The sequence below is a fragment of the Saccopteryx bilineata genome, chromosome 1 (genome assembly GCF_036850765.1).
Source record: "Saccopteryx bilineata isolate mSacBil1 chromosome 1, mSacBil1_pri_phased_curated, whole genome shotgun sequence".
In the NCBI taxonomy this organism is placed as follows: domain Eukaryota; kingdom Metazoa; phylum Chordata; class Mammalia; order Chiroptera; family Emballonuridae; genus Saccopteryx; species Saccopteryx bilineata.
In genome coordinates, this window is record NC_089490.1 from 162,133,464 (window position 1) to 162,145,598 (window position 12,135).

Consider the following 12,135-nt stretch of genomic DNA (forward strand, 5'->3'; position numbering starts at 1 on the left):
ACGCTCCTGGTGGCCATGGCAATGAGCAATGGGCCAGCCCCCCAGAAACATGGTGGGAGTTCAGACTTGTGAAGGCACGGTCCGACACCCATGATGGCTCATCGAAAGAACAGGGAAGAGAGAAGTGGAGGCAGCAGATTTTGTGTGGCCACTTTAGGAGCTCGGCTGAGGAAGGAAAGAGATTTGTGATAGTAGATCATCAAAGGGATTTCCCCCTATTGATTTGAAAGAAAGACAAATATCGACTTGTCCCACTTAGTCGTTCCTTTAGTTGGGCACTCATTGGTTACTTCTCATATGTGCCCTGACCAGGGATTGAACCTGTGACCTCGGCACATCAGGACAATGCTCAATCCACTGAGCTACCCATCCAGGGCCTCAAAGGAATTCCTAAAGAACTGAGACTGTGTTGGAAATGATTACTATATTAGCATTTACTTAGCACCTACATTTTGTTCTATAGCAGGGGTCAGGAACCTTTTTGGCTGAGAGAGCCATAAACGGCACATATTTTAAAATGTAATTCCGTGAGAACCATACAATGACCCGTGTACATTACGCATTATCCAATAAAAATTTGGTGTTGTCCCGGAGAACAGCTGTGATTGGCTCCAGCCATCTGCAACCATGAACATGAGCGGTAGGAAATGAATGGATTGTAATACATGAGAATGTTTTATATTTTTAACGTTTTTTTTTTTTATTAAAGATTTGTCTGCAAGCCAGATGAAGCCATCAAAAGAGCCACATCTGGCTCGTGAGCCATAGGTTCCCGATCCCTGTTCTATAGGCTTGCTTTCTAAAACACTTTTTGAAGTTATATTATACAGCATACATATAGAAAAGTGCACAAAACAAAAATGTCCAGTTGAACGAGTAATTATGACACAAAGTCCTTTGCAGCCATCAAGTAGCTGAAGAGGCAAAACTCCACCAGCACCCAACACCGGTGTGCAGCATGGACCCCCTTGCAGGAGCTTGCACATGTACATGTTACTTTGTGTCTCTTTAAAAAAAAATTTTTTTTATTAATTTTAATTTATTGTGCTAACATGAATTCAAGTGTCCCACTCAATATTATTATTATTATTATTATTATTATTTATTTTTTTTACAGAGACAGAGAGAGAGTCAGAGAGAGAGATAGATAGAGACAGGAACGGAGAGAGATGAGAAGCATCAATCATCAATTATTCGCTGTGACACCTTAGTTGTTCATTGACTGCTTTCTCATATGTGCCTTGACCATGGGCCTTCAGCAGACTGAGTAACCGCTTGCTCAAGCCATCGACCTTGGGTCCTAGCTGGTGAGCTTTGCTCAAACCAGATGAGCCCGCGCTCAAGCTGGCGACCTCGGGGTCTCAAACCTGGGTCCTTCCGCATCCCAGTCTGACGCTCTATCTACTGTGCCACCGCCTGGTCAGACAAGTGTCCCACTCGATCTAACTCCCTCACTTTCACCCCTTTGTCCCCCATTACCCCCCCTTCCCTTTGGGATTTGCTGTCCTGTTATCTGTATCTATGTGTTATGTATATATAATTTCACTAATCCCTTTACCTTCTCTGATCACATCTCTTCATCTCCCTACCCTCTGACATCTGTCCCTCTGCTCCCTGTGACCCTGCCTCTGCCTCTATTCCGTTCCTCAGTTCACTTTGTTTATTAGATTCCACATATAAGTGAGATCATATGATATTTGTCTTTCTCTGCCTGGCTTATTTCACTTAGCATAATAATCTCCAGGTCCATCCATGCTGTCACAAAAGGTAAGATTTCCTTCTTTTTCATGGCTGCATAATATTCCATTGTGTATATGTTCCACTGCTTTTTTTGTTTGTTTGTTTTTTGTTTTTACAGAGACAGAGGGAGAGTCAGAAGGATAGATAGGGATAGACAGGAATGGAGACAGATGAGAAGCATCAATGATTAGTTTTTCATTGTGTGTTGCGACTTCTTAGTTGTTCATTGATTGCTTTCTCATACGTGCCTTGACTGTGGGCCTTCAGCAGACTGAGTAACCCCTTGCTGGAGCCAGCAACCCTGGGTCCAAGCTGGTGAGCTTCTTTTTTTTGCTCAAGCCAGATGAGCCCGCACTCAAGCTGGCAACCTCAGGGTCTCGAACTTAGGTCCTTCCACATCCCAGTCCAACGCTCTATCCACTGCGCCACCGCCTGGTCAGGCACCACTGCTTTTTAATCCCCTCATCCACTGATGGACACTTGGGCTGTTTCCAGGTCTTGGCTATTATAAACAATGCTGCAATAAACATAGGGGTGCATATCTTCTTTTGAATCAGTGATTTGGTATTCTTAGGATATATTCCTAAAAGTGGGATAGGTGGGTCAAAAGGCAGTTCCATTTTTAATTTTTTTGAGGGAACTCCATATTGGTGGGCTGCACAAGTCTGCATTCCCACCAGCAGTGCAGGAGGGTTCCCTTTTCTCCACATCCTCGCCAGCACTTGTTGTGTGTTGATTTGTTAATGAGTGCCACTCTGACAGGTGTGAGGTGATATCTCATTGTGGTTTTAATTTGCATTTCTCTGATGATTAATGGTGTTGAACATTTTTTCATCTGCTTATTGGCCATCTGTATGTCCTCTTTGGAGAAGTGTCTATTCAATTCTTTTGCCCATTTTTTAATTGGATTGTTTACCTTCCTAGTGTTGAGTTTTAGAAGTTCTTTATAAATTTTGGTTATTAACCCCTTATCAGACATATTGGTGAATATGTTCTTCCATTGTGTGAGTTGTCTTTTAATTTTGTTCACGGTGTCTTTTGCTGTGCATAAGCTTTTTAGTTTGATATAGTCCTATTTGTTTATTTTGTTCTTTATTTCATTTGCCCGTGGAGATAAATTGGCAAAAATATTGCTATGAGAGATATCGGAGAGTTTACTACCTATGTTTTCTTCCAAGATGTTTATGGTTTCACAACTTACTTTTAAGTTTTTTATTCATTTTGAGTTTATTTTTGTGTACAGTGTAAGTTGGTGGTCTAGTTTCATTTTCTTGCATGTACCTGTTCAATTTTCCCAACACCATTTACTAAGAAGACTGTCTTTACTGCACTGTATGCTCTTACCTCCTTTGTCACATGTCAATTGACCATAAAGGCATGGGTTTATTTCTGGGTTCTCTGTTTATTGATCTATATGCCTGTTCTTATGCCAGTACCAAGCTGTTTCGAGTACAATGGCCTTGTAGTATAACTTGATATCAGGAAATGTGATAACTCCTACTGTATTCTTCATTTTCAAGATTGCTGAGGCTATTTGTGTTCTTTTTTGGTTCCATATAAATTTTTGGAATATATGTTCTATATATTTGAAGTATGCCATTGGTATTTTAATAGAAATTGCATTAAGTCTATAGATTGTTTTGAGTAATAGAGACATTTTAATAATGTTTATTCTTCCTATTCATGAACACGGTATATGCTTCCACTTGTTTGTATTTTCTTTGATTTCTTTTTTTAATGTCTTATAATTTTCTGAGTACAAGTCTTTTACCTCCTTGGTTAAATTTACTCCTAGGTACTCCTATTTTTTTGTTGTTGTAATAATGAAGGAGATTGTTTCATTAATTTCTCTTTCAGACAAATCACTTTTGGTATATAAAAATGCCAATGATTTCTGAATATTAATTTTATATCTTGCCACCTTGCCAAATTCATTTATCAATTCTAGTAGTTTTTGACTGAGACTTTAGGGTTTTTTAAAAATATTTTTTTATTTATTGATTTTTTTTTAGAGAGAGAGGAGTGAGAGAGAGAGAGAGAAGGGGGAGGAGCAGGAAGCATCAACTCCCATATGTGCCTTGACCAGGCAAGCCCAGGGTTTTGAACCGGCAACCTCAGCGTTTCCAGGTTGACGCTTTATCCACTGTGCCACCACAGGTCAGGCCAGACTTTAGGGTTTTCTATGTATAGAATTATGTCATCAGCAAGTAATGATAGTTTTACTTCTTTTCCAATATGGATGCCTTTTATTTCTTCTTCTTGTCTGATTGCTGTAGCTAGGACTTCCAGGACTATGTTAAATAAGAGTGGTGAAAGGGGGCACCCCTACCTTGTTCCTGATCTTAAGGGGATTGCTTTTAATTTTTGTCCATTGATTATGACATTGGCTGTGGATTTGTCATACATGGCTTTTATTATGCTGAGGTTTATTCCCTGTAGTCCCACTTTGCTGAGAGTTTTGATCATAAATGGGTGCTGGATTTTATCAGATGTTTTTTCTGCATCTATTTATATAATCATGTGGTTTTTCTCCTTCCTTTTGTTTATGTGATAAATCACATTGATTTGTGAATATTGTACCAGCCTTGCCTCCCTGGAATAAATCCCACTTGATTGATGACTTTTTATGATTTATGACTTTTTTAATGTATTGCTGGATCTCGTTTGCTAATATTTTGTTGAAAATTTTAGCATTTATGTTCATCAGGGATATTGGTCTATAGTTTTCTTTCTTTGTAGTGTCTTTACCTAGTTTTGGCATGAGGATAATGCCTGCCTCATTAAAGGAGCTTGGAAGTCTTCCTTTCTCTTGAATTTTTTGAAATAGCTTGAGAAGGATAGGTGTTCCTTCTTTGAATACTTGGTAAAATTCACCTGTGAAGCCATCTGGTCCAGGACTTTTGTTTGTTGGGAGTTTTTTTTATAACTGTTTCAATTTCATTTGTTGTTATTGGTCTGTTTAGGTTTTCTGATTCTTCTAGATTGAGTCTTGGAAGATTGTATGTTTCTAGGAATTTATTCATTTCACCTAGGTTGTCCAATTTTTTTGGCATATAGATCTTCATAGTATTTTCTTACACTCTTTTGTATTTCTTCTGTGTCAGTTGTTACTTCTCCTTTTTCATTTCTAATTTTATCTATTTGAGTTCTCTCTTTTTCTGGATGAGTCTGGTTAAAGGTTTGTCAGTCTTGTTTACCTTTATTCAAAGAACCAGCTCTTGGTTTTATTGATCTTTTGTATCGTTTTTTTTAGCTTCTATGTCATTTATTTCCCCGCTGATCTTTATTATTTCTTTCCTTCTACTTTCTCCGGACTTTATTTGTTGTTCTTTTTCTATTTCTTTTAGATGCAGGGTTAAGTTGTTTATTTGAGCTTTTTCTTGCTTCTTAAGTTATGCCTGTAATGCTATGAAATTCCCTCTCAGGACTGCTTTTGCTGTGTCCCATAAATTTTAAATTGTTGTATGTTTATTTTCATTTGTTTCAAGGAAATTTTTTATTTCTTCCTTGATCTCATTGTTAACCCATTTGTTATTTAATAACATGCTATTTAGCTTCCAAGTGTTTGAATGTTTTTCAGTTTTTCTATTGTAGTTGATTTCTAGTTTTATGCCATTGTGATCAGAGAAGATGCTTGATATAATTTTAATCTTCTTAAATTTATTGAGACTTGTTTTGTGTCCTAACCTGTGGTCTATCCTAGAGAATGTCCCATGAGCACTTGAATAGAATGCATTTTCTGCTGCTTTGGGGTGAAAGGCTCTTAATATATCTATTAAATCCAGTTGGTCTAGTGTGTCATTTAAGGCTGCTGTTTCTTTGTTAATTTTCTGTCTAGAGGATCTATCCATTGATGTTAGTGGAGTATTAAAAGCCCCTATTATTATAGTATTGCTGTTGACCTTGCCCTTTATGTCCATCAAAATCTGCTTTATATATTTAGGTGCTCCTAAATTAGGCACATAAATATTTACAATGGTTATATCCTCCTGTTGGATTGCTCCCTTTATCATTATGTAATGGCCTTTTTTTAAATTTATTCATTTTTTTAGAGAGGAGAGAGAGAGACAGAGAGAGAGAGAGAGACAGAGAAGAGAGAGACAGAGAGAGAGAAGGGGGGAGGAGCTGGAAGCATCAACTCCCATATGTGCCTTGACCAGGCAAGCCCAGGGTTTTGAACTGGCGACCTCAGCATTTCCAAGTCAACGCTTTATCCACTGCGCCACCACAGGTCAGGCTGTAATGACCTTTTTTATCCCTTACTATACCCTTTGTTTTAAAGTCTATTTTGTCAGATATAAGTATTGCTACTCCAGCTTTTCTTTCATTTTCATTTACAAGAAATACTTTTTTCCATCCCTTCACTTTCAGTCTATGTGTATCTTTTGTTCGGAGGTGGGTCTCTTGTAGACAACATATGTACAGGTTCTGTTTTTTTATCCATTCAGCTACCCTATGTCATTTTCTTTTATATTGTCTAAGTCTATATAAGGGCTTGTGTCATAGAGAAGAGAGTACCTGAATAGGTTAGACTTTGTTACTATAGCAAGCTCAATACCCTATGTCTTTTGATTGGAGCATTTAATCCATTTACATTTAAGGTTATTATTGACATGTACTTATTTATTGCCATTTTATTTTTTAAATCTGCAATTCTCTTTTTCTAGATTTTTTCCCCCTTGCTCTTTTTACATCAGGCCACTTAACATTTCTTGCAATACTGATTTGGTTGTAATAAATTTCTTGAGGTTTTTTTCTTATCTTTTTTTATCTGGGAAGTTTTTTATTTCTCCTTCAATTTTCAACAATAGCCTTGCTGAATAAAGAAGTCTTGGTTGTAGGTTCTTGTTTTGCATCACTTTGAATATTTCTTGCCAATCCCTTCTGGTCTCTAGTTTTTCTGTTGAGAAATTGGATGTCATCCTTATTGGGGCTCCTCTGTAGGTAATTAACTACTTTTCTTTTGTGGCTTTTAGTATTTTTTTTTTTTGTCTCTTAACTTGGCACTTTAATTATGTTGTATCTTGGTGTAGTCCTCCTTGGTTTCCTCTTTAATGGGACTCTGTGCTTTTCAAACTTGTGTGACTTTTTTCCTTCATCAATTTAGGGTAGTTGTCACAGAGCTCTCTTAGAGTTTCCTCATTCTTTTTGAGTCTCTTTTTTTTTTACCGCTCTGCTTTCATGCTTTTGTTTATCTTGTTCTCTAAATTGCTGATTTGATCCTCTGCTTCATCCAGCCTGCTATTGATTTCTTCTAGTGCAGTCTTCATTTCTGATATTGTATTTTCATTTCTGATTGGTTCTTTTTTATTATTTAAATGTCTTTTTTGATGCTTGTTATCTCTTTATTTAGGTGCTCATTATGTTCATCCATTGTTGCTCTAAGATTCTTGAGCATTCTAAAAATCATTATTTTAAACTCTGCATCTGGTAGTTTGGTTCCTTCCATCTCATTCAGTTCTTTTTCTGGGGATTTCCCTTGTTGATTTATTTGGGTTGCATTTCTCTGTCTGCCTATTTTTTCTGTGCATTAGGTAGCACTGTCTGACTTTGAAATTTTTGTGGTGTCTTTATGAAGAAGATGGGCTCGATGGTACTGACCTCCAGGCCACCTGTTCTCCTTTTTCTAGAATGCTTGTTGAGGGTACTACTTTCCCTCTTATTGTATGTGAGTATTAAATGCAGTTGGTCCTTTCCTGGATATGGTTATCCCTCAGTCTGGCTGGCTCTACGGGTCAACCTTGATTATGTATATTACACACTGTGCAATGTCTGTCCTGTTGGGCATATTTATTCTCCACAGTGTCTGGTGCCTGCTAGACTCCACCTTTGTGCTGCTTCTGTAGGTAGCTGAGTCTAGGGTTGGTGCTGTCTGCCACCCACTACCAGTTGTGTTGGCTCTAGATTTTCTTGGGTTGGCATCAGCTGTTATTTGTAACCTGTTGTGGGCTACCTATCTGCAGCTACTGCACTTTTCTCTGTTTGTGTCTGTGTTTTCTGTGCCTGGGTACTGTGGGAGGGGCCAACCTTTGTATAAGGATCAGCTTCCTTCTGCTTAGATATGACAGAAGCTCTGTAAAAGCCCCAACCTCCATAAGATTTTTCTCCACTTTTCAGCTGCTCCTCCTCTTCTTGCAGCTGCTTGGTCTTCCCATAGAGTCTTCTGTAGAAAGACTGTAGTGTGGGCTCAGACAGGCCTCACCTAACCAACCCCTCTACAGATTGCATCCTTGGTAGGTTAGGGCAGCTGAGTTTGTGAATACAATGTTAGTGGGATGCCCCAATGTCAGGGGTCTCTTGGTCAGGAGATTAGTATGGGGAATGTGGCCCCTACTCCAGAGCTTAATCCCTTAGCCACTGCTGGATACTCAAATTTTATTTCTCACCAACAAGGTGAGCAGCAGGTTCAGACTGAGTGTGGCCAATAGTCCACTCTGCAGAAGTCCTTTCAGCTAGTGAGACCCTGGTCTCAGGGAAGAAGACTGAGAGAGTCCTCTCCAGGGGCTGACTGTGACTCCCCCCCCAACACACACAAAGGTGGCTAAGCCCCTCGACCAGATCCAACAATAGACTAACAGGGCCTTACACATTAAATGTCCATGCTCCAAGCCTCTCTCCCTTCTCCCTGTGAAATCTAGCCCACAGGGCTATATATCCAATGCCCAGGCCAGCTAACTGTGAAGCTCCATCCTATCTAATGCACATGAGCTGCTGTGCCAGTGCTGATCACAGAAAGTGGAACTTACCTCAGCTGGGTCAGGTGTGAGGAGACTTTCCTTATGATACTACTCTAGTAAGGGTTGTTAGGTCCTGAACCGATGCTTTCTGCAGCTGGCCCCTGGATGTGCCAGCCCTGGGCCTCCCAAACAGTAACCTAGCACAGACCAGTGGGAGACACTGCCTGTGATTGGCCTTCAGCAACCTTCTTGGAGCTACAAGCGATTCAGAGTTTGTGGCTGCCTCTGCTGGGCCCAGGTATACATGGAAATACCAAGCTGCACTCCTAGGCTGGCTTTTACCCACACTGGGCCTGGAGGAAGGTCTGCTTAGAAGGCCAATTTTCCCTGAGTCCTGCCTCCTGCAGCCTCTGTCTTCTGGCTGAATGTGGGGCTCAGCCACTGAAAAAACCTCTGCTACAGTCTAGTGCCTGCAGTAATCCAGGGATTAGAAAAGGTGGTGGGTGTGGTTCTGCCCCTTGACCCCAGGTGTCAGTCTATCCAGACTTTTTTCACAGACCTCAGTAGGGTGTGGCCCTAGGAGTCCAGTGGGTGTGACTTCTGAGACCCAGAGGTGAGAACTGCCTGCTTTCCAGACAGTTCTACCAGTCTCCCATGAGGTGGAAGCATCAGTCCTAGAGTTGGGAGCTATAGTCTTAGACCTAGAGTGTTGGGGAATGCTCTGGTCTCAACACTAGAAAACTGAGCCGCTGACGCACCCCTTGCTTCCTGGCTCTCACAATGACCCATCACCATGACTGGGGTAGGAGAGACTCCTGAGGGCAGAGCAATTGCTTTCCCCTAGGCTGATGCCTCACAAAGGGGGTGCTCTGCCCAAGAAAGATGGCGACTGCAGTACTGGAGAATGACTCAGCACAGGGGTGCTGGTGGCTGTCCCCTATAGTGTCTCTCCCTGAGCCTCCAACTTTACATTTTCCTCACAAAACCCCAGTTCTCTCAGTTCTCCCTCCACCAGAGCCCCAGGTAGGTGGCTATGAATGAGATTTTCTGCACAGGTTCTTTAAGATGAAGTCTGTGTCTCCAAAAGCTCTGTCTCTTTCTTGCAGACAGTAACCCTGCTCTTTACCCTGCCAAGTGCTGTCTGGGTGCCTCTTCTAGGCCCTGGGGCTCTAGGCTGGGGCTTCAGGCCTGGGGCTGAGCACCCACACCCCTCAGGGAAACCCACTCCTCAGTGAGGGTCCCTCGAATCCTCAGCCACCCCTTGCTCCTGGGAGCCCTTTCTATGTTTCCACCCTTCCTACTAGTCTTGGTATGGCTTCTTCTGATCTTTGGTTGTAGAGTCCTCTTCCTTTAGTCCAAAGTTGGTTTTTCAAGAAGATTGTTCTTAAATTAAGTTGTAATCCAATTTGGTCTTGGGAGGTGGCAGTTGGAGCATTCGCCTACTCTGTCATCATCTTGGAATCCCCCTTTGTGTCTCTTTTTTTACCTAGAGGAAACTGAGATTTGAGTAGCTTACTCACCTCCCCCAGGGTCACACAGCTTTTAAGCAGCAGAGCCAGAATTCAAAGCCACTTATGTCTGACTGCAGGATGGCGAGGGGCTGGGCTCCTTTGAGGGAGGGGGAGGGCAGGACTGGGCCAGGTTCTGGAGGAGGTGGGCAGGAAGGGAGTGGACTCAGGACCTGGGGTTAACTTTCCTGAACAAAGGAGGCTGGAAGGTTGGATCAAGAGCAGTGAGTTTGAAGAGAAGAGCGTGCACACACCCAGCAGGTGCTCATTCTCATCAGGGCTTCTTCTCTCCTCCCCCAGACAGTGCCAGGGTGGTCAACCATCAGACAGGCTTGTGAGAGGGAGCCCGTGAATCTTACTGTTAGACAGAGAGTGTGGCAAACTATCTAGGGTCTGGCCAGTGCTGGATCGCTGAATGGAAGACCGTCCATGGAGATGATAGAAAGCCCAGCGTAAAGAGAACTACCCTTCCCGGTTTCCCTGGCTCTGCTGCTCTTGAGGGAGTGGACTGTTTGCAGAGGAGAACGCTCTGCTGTGTTGGTCTGAGGGCTCAGGCTAAGTTTCAAGTGAGATAAGACCAAAAAAAAAAAAAAGTCACTAATCCACGGCAGGTCAAGGTGAACCCTGTCAGAAAGAGTTATTATTCTGAGGTGGTCACATGTCCATTATGTAACCTTCAAATCGAGGCATTTCTGCTTTTCCATAAACAGCTGGGAGTTTGAGGCCTGTTTATATAGAATTAGAACTTATAAAGGATACATGAGAAATGTCACACCTACCCTTGCCCTCCATCTGCTTCAGTTCCCACACCTTCTTAAGTGAACTTTATTCTTAGTTTCTTATGTTTTTTTTCCCAGAGCTTTAAAAATGTTCATTTAGGCAAATCCCTATTACACATACTGGTTTGCACCTTGGGCCTCCAGGCGGGCTGCCTGCTCCCAGACCAGGATTTCTTCCTACTATACTACTTTCCCTGGCATTCTTTTATTTATAGTGAAATGAATACCAGTGCAGGGCCTAAAAAAACCATTCTACTAATAAGTGAAAATTAAGAAATTGGAACTGCAGTTTTAACCTCAGAGTTACATTCACTTCAGCTGCTCACACCCCTCCCCCCCAACAATGATGCTGGGCGGAAGTGACTATAAATTCACTTTTATTGTCACAACATTCCTTCTTTGGGGGAAGGCCTCCCATTTCAAGGAGGGAGCATCCTCACAGTGCTTCACCCCTGCCACAAGGACACCATGTGACCAAACACGACTCTGTCCAATAAGGCCTGTTATGGGCTGAATTGTGTCCCTCCAAAATTACTCATATGTTGACATCCTAATCCCCATCACCTCAGAATATGTCCATTACCTCAGCATTCTAACTTTTTTTTTAAGTGAGAGGAAGAGGGATAGAAAGACAGGCTTCTGTATGCGCCTGGACCAGGATCCACCCAGCAACCCCTGTCTGAAGCCAATGCTCGAATCACCCGAGCTATCCTCAGTTCCCTGGGCTGATGTTCAAACCAATAGAGCCACTGGCTGCCGAAGAGTAAAAGGGAGAGAAGGGGGAGAGAGAGGGAAAGAGTAGTAGAGGGTCGCTTCTCGTGTGTACCCTGATCAGAGATCAAACCCAGGACATCCGGCTACCAGGCAACACTATCCATTGAGAAAACTGGCCAGTGTTCAGCGTTCTAACTCAATAGTCAACTATACTCCACTTCCATACCCTCACTCCAAACCCAGTCCTCATCGCTCAACCACCTGACCCAGGAGCAGAAGGTCACCAACAGCCACTAGTCTTGCTCATATAGTGGAGAAACGTCATTCTACTGATAAGGAAACCAGAAAACTTGTTTACATTTGCCTGAGGAATGTTCCAGAGCAGGCTTGGGACTAGGGTGAAGTAAATTAAGACACCGTTCTCAGGCACAGAATTTAAGAAGTACCAGAAAAAAACAAGTCAGCAATCAAGATAAACAATATTTCAATACAATATTTTTTGAATTGTGGTAAAATACATATAATATAAAATTTATCATTTTCATCAGGTTATTGGTATTAAGTAAATTTCATGTTGTTGTGCAACCATCAGCACCATCTGTCTACAGAACATTTTTATCATCCCAAATGAAAACTGTACCCATTCTACCACTCCCTATTTCCTCCTCCCCTTGGCCCCTGGCAACCAACACTCTAATTTATGTCTTTATGGATTTG

The 12,135-nt window shown here is 41.7% G+C and overlaps 1 pseudogene; it reads right to left on the bottom strand.

The window, feature by feature from the left end:
- Positions 1-6,212: 6,212 nt before the first annotated feature.
- Positions 6,213-6,326, bottom strand: LOC136321202 (small nucleolar RNA SNORA28; annotated as a pseudogene).
- Between the last annotated feature and the right edge of the window lie 5,809 nt (positions 6,327-12,135).